Source organism: Glossina fuscipes, unplaced genomic scaffold (genome assembly GCF_014805625.2).
Source record: "Glossina fuscipes isolate IAEA_lab_2018 unplaced genomic scaffold, Yale_Gfus_2 61418, whole genome shotgun sequence".
Classification (NCBI taxonomy): Eukaryota; Metazoa; Arthropoda; class Insecta; order Diptera; family Glossinidae; genus Glossina; species Glossina fuscipes.
In genome coordinates this window covers 161,610-167,129 of record NW_024003633.1, presented here as the reverse complement: position 1 = coordinate 167,129, position 5,520 = coordinate 161,610, and positions in this window count along the sequence as shown.

Sequence of the window (5,520 nt, the reverse complement as noted above, 5' to 3'; positions counted from 1 at the left end):
CTTTCTTGGTAAGCCTCTTGCATGTTTGAACAGCGCGTTTGCGCTAATTGCTCAACATCCTCCGGTCTGGTGTGGAGATGTTGAGACGCGTTCTTGTTTTAAAATATCAATTCTGTTGAGAAACTCAATTTTATGTACTACCATAATTCCGTAATTTGCTACTACAAATAATCTTTAATTTCATTCGAAAAAACAAAACGAAAAGAGTACTTAAAAAAAATAGCTAGCGACCTTTGGCAACCTTTTAAGAGGCGAAAACCATAAAACATCGACTTCTTTTAAATATTCTCATAGTTTCTTTTTTATCCCACAGACGGTTGCTAGTTTACATGTATGCATACATGAACAACAATTTACATTTAATGCACACATTTTAGTTTAGTTTACTTTAGTTAATAACAACTGACCACAAACAACTTGATCACAAATTATGACTTGTTTTCTTATTTGCGTACAAATGGTATATGATTTACTTTATGTATACATGTTTATAAAACCGCGTAATATCTTTTGAGGTGAAGAATAAATTTCCAGATTAAGGAGACAGACAAGAGCACTCATCATTTCCTTTTAACTCATGATAATTTGATATTTGCCAACTCTTCGCACTCATAGTGAGGTTGCTATTTTCTTGTGCTCATAAAGTTTTGCAATTTTTTCTAATTTATTTCTTTTAATTGATTATTTAGCCTTAATAAAGCCTAATTTGTCATAAATAGTGATTCATAAGTAAATGATATTATGTAATTATACTTTGGATCGCTTTGTGTTGTGATATTATTTTATTTTTTGGTACTCGCACTTGCTGCTCTTTTGTGTATACTAGTCTGTACTTATTTTTGTTCTTGTTTTTCGGGACTAATTTTTTATATGCCCTTCACGTGAGGTTGGTAATATTTAAAAAGAGGTTTCTCTGGAACTGCAGCTTTGAGAATCTTTCTTTATTTACCGTGTTTGTTTATTGTTTTCATTATTTTCATCATTCTCGTATTTCCTATTTTTGCTTGCCTGATTGGTTGTTTTTTCCAAATATTCTCTTTCCTACCGTTTACTAAACATGTTCCTGGTGTCACTCTTACAATGTTTTAATAGTGGACTGTTAATATTTTAAATTACCATTGTATATACTCAATAAGTTTATCTTGTTCTTTGGTCTGCCAAAATGGAATTTTTGCTTCCTCCATGTCGTGCCAAAAGTGGTCATGAAACGGATCGCTTCACTACCTGCTGCATTGTGACCGATATTGCCACATCAAAGGTGCTGATATAACTGGCCAAGAAACGGATGCAGTCTTAGATGCAACCAACTGGATTACGTTGGTCGTATTCCGACCGCAGGATTGACTGGTACTGACTTTTATAAGCTTTTTAGAGGGACAAAAAAGGATTTATTTGGATTAGATAAAGAACTGATGGTGATGGCTGGTAAATTTAATAAAAGTAAAACAATGTTCGATGGGTGTCGTGACCTAGAGCAACTTAGAGCTATGAGCGACTCCCCAAACTTTTGGAAGACCTAGTGTAGTCATTTCCTCTATTTTCTATTATTCCGGCGAAAATTGACAATATACAGTTATGTGTAACTTCTATATTTATCTTTATACTCACCCAAATACGGATATCTCTATTTGTAAGAAACATGCTGCCTTTAATTGTGACGTCGAAAACTCTAAACCTTCTGATATCACAGCGTTGGGAAACTTCAATTTGCTACAAGTCACTTAGGGTGTATGGTGCCCACTTCAACATCTGGTAGAGCTATTGTGTTTTTCAATGAATTATTTAATCGCAATTTACTTCAATGCAACCTTGCCCCTAATTGTAAGGGCAGACTAGGTAGCAGATAGCTTTAAGCCACTATCCATCTTTTAATTTACCTGTGGATCCTTATTATCCCAAAATTTGTATTTCTTTTTATTACAGGAAGGATGATCCGTTGAATTATTCTAACGTGCGTTAGAGTTACTTGGCGTTACAGTGATAATTCTGGCTGTATGGTCCCCACTTGAACAATTGATAGAGCTATTGTGTTTTTCAAAGAATTATTTGATCATAATTCAAATCAAGCGTGCTGCTAATTGTGTGGCAGACTAGCTAGCAGATAGCTGTAAACCATTGTCTACTTCTTAGTTTACCCGAGGATCCGTATCATGCAAAAATTTGTATTTCCTGTTATTACAGGCATGATGGCCCGTTGAACTACTCTAACGGGCTAAATCCAATTTCCTCCAATAAACATTACAATTTTAACAAAACCAAGATTTTACTGCTTAAATCTCATCTTTCACACCTTATGGCGGATTTCTCCGCTAGAAGTATTAAAACCTTACTGTCGTCGTTCCACAATGTATTAAACCTAATTGTTTCTGCACCCGTTCCGATCAAGCAACCTCGTCCACGAAGCAAGCGGCCGCCCCGGTATAACAAGAGTATTAAAAAATAGGAAAAACCAACTTTTCAAAGAAGTTATAAAAAGTGGTTCTGATTATGACTATTTCGCTTATTCTGCTGCAATGCATCGATTTAACTATCTCAACCACCAATATTATTGCATATCCTCGCTGCTTTTTAATCCTATATATTTTCATAGATTTGTCACCTCAAAATGAAAAATATCCATATATCTCTCGCAGGTTTCTTTTAATGGTTCCGAGTTCTCTGGTAATGTTGAAGCTTAAAATTTTTTCGCTGAATATATCCGGAAAAAATTTTCAACCGCTGATTCCAATTTGACTGTTAACTACTCGTATCTTATAACTACCCCGATTTCGATTCATAATTTGGTAATTTCAGAAAGCGACGTTTTACATGGTTGCTCAAATCACGATCAATTCTTGAAATCAGATCTTTTCCCTTTACGTTGGAAGGGTAGTTTCCTTATTCGAATTCAGAAACGTGGAAATAGACGTCACTTTGAGAACTATGGAGGCACCGGCAAGTTGACTGTCTTACCTAAATTATTTGAGCGAATTGTTACTCAGCATTTAGCTTTTGCTATCAGATATTATATTTCTCCATTCCAGCATGGCTTTCTGAAAACACGATGAACTGTTAAAAAGCTCCTAAAATTTGTTTCCCATGTTTTCAAGGCTTTCTCTAGTGACGCACGCTTGTCGCATATACTGACTAAAGCATTTATCTTAATTAACCGTAAATTATTGATCTTCAAATTTTATAACCTCTTATATGCGCAACGGATCATTCAGAGTTCTGTTTGACTTGCTCACCTTGGCTTTCCATGACGTCTGGCGCCCTTCAAAGCAGCCACTTAGAACTCCTTTTATTTAATTTATGTATTAACGATCTCCGTCCGGTGATTAAATCCAGCCATGTCTTTATGTACGCTGATGATGTTAAACTGTTTTTTTCCTTCTTCTTGGAAACGCAATCCTATTAGCTTTAAATTAACTTAAATAATTTGGTTACATGAAGTTCGTTAAATTTTACGAAACCTAAAAAACTGCAAGAAGCTTCCTTTCTTAAGGAGAAAGTCCTATTTCATCAATTCACACAACTTGGAAAACTCATATTAGTTCATCAATTTAGGGGTTCTATTCGACCAAAGATTACGATTTAATCTGTACAGCGAGGTCTGTTTAAGCAAAGCTAGTTTCGCGTTTAGTTTCATTACGAGGTGGCCCAAAGAAATGATGGATCCTTACATTACAAAATGTACATGTGCTTAGTTAGACCAATTCTGGAGTATGCCTCTGTCATGTGAACTCCCATCTATATGTGTAATGTAGATTCAATTGAATCAATTCAAAAGCAATTCTTGCTTTTCGCCCTTAGAAACTTAAATTTGGCCTCGCTTGTTTCTTTGCCTCCTTATGAAAATAGGCTGTTTCTGTTATCCTTACCGACACTTCAGAAACGTAGATTTATTCTTGGTGTCTCCTTCTTAATTAAGTTAATTAATGGTACTATCGATTCCAAATTACTCGGTGAGATAAGTTTTAATGTCGCTAACCACTTCTCTGGACACTTTAGGTTTATTAGCTTGAGTCAATGTAAATACAATTATGGGCTGTTTAACCCATTTACTGTTGTTTGCAGAAACATATATAATGTCTATCACTTAATCTCAATATCAGATTCTATCAAAACAACTTTGCTTAATACCCGCGATTTGCCTATGTCGTATTTAAACTATTTTTTAAACTTAATATCTCATTATGATTCGATGATTTATTGGTGCTGTTTACTGTGTCAGTTGCCAATGTTTGATATGGCTTACGGTTGCGATTTTGTTTTGTATTGGTTGCTGGTTGTGTACATGCTTTTTTTCTTTTTCTATTTATACATGAATTATTATTTCAATATTACTATTTTATTTTTACACAAAAATACTAGAATTTTCTGTAAAGTAAATGTAGAAAATTTCAACCTTTTATCTTTCATAATTTGTGAAAAATGACTAAAAACCCACTTTTTATTTAGAGAAAAAGAGTTGCCTTCAATTAATGCGGGCGTACGCTTTGATCAATTTCGTTCATTTTCAATAACAACCTGCGTGCAGACTTTCAATGTTCTTCCCAGATTTGACGTTGGTATCTTCATTTTTGCGCTAGGAAACAAGGAGAGTGTCAACAACGCACGTCACACAGACAGACAGACATAGCCTAATCGATTCAGAATTTTCTGTTGATCAAGAATACATATACTTTATAGCGTCTATGACGCTTCCTTTTGAGTGTTGCAAGCATTATGACAAAGTGAGTATACGCTCCATCCTTCAAAGGTGGGTATAGAAAATATGAGTTATAACAAGAAGAAAATTAAACTTATCTTACTCTCCGGCACAAGCAAATATTGCATAGACATGCATGTCCAAACTCGGCTTATTTTCTCCTCAGATATGCACTATCTCCCCTTATGTTGTTTCTCGTACGCATGCTTAAGTTTTCTTATTATGCCGTTTCCTTACTTCTTTCTTTAGTTCAGTTTTACCGCATTCTTTTTAAGAATTTTAATAGTAATCAAAGTTTGTCACCGCTGTAAGTAATAATAATAGCAGACAGCCAGACACCACACCCTCTACATACGCGAAGGTCACCCTACTACGGAAGTAAAGCTCTCCTACTATGCAAAGCTTTACTTCAGTCAAAAATCAGATCAGACGTTTCAACCACCTAAAATCTTTCGAAACACATTGACAATAAAATTTATGCATTTGCAGGTATTGTTCTTCCTCCATCCGCACGTATTGTTCTTCCCCTCTTGCGAACTACCTATCAAAAACAAAGCGTTTCTACTCATAGCTAAAAAGGTCATAAAGCTTTTGTGGATAAACCCTTCAATTTGCAACAAAGTCAGCTCTTCAAGCTCTGGTTTGCAACAATGCCAAGATCAGATATTCTCCATTGGAACACAACAAACTCGAAACAATTTTCCCTACCTTTTTTGCAATAGCCCGCAAAAAATCAAACCTGACTCCTACAAAAGCCCAGACAAACTACTCTGAAAAAGTTAACTTCAAGGTTTCTTCTATTTTTGTTGAACTAGTAGTAATCTGGAAGA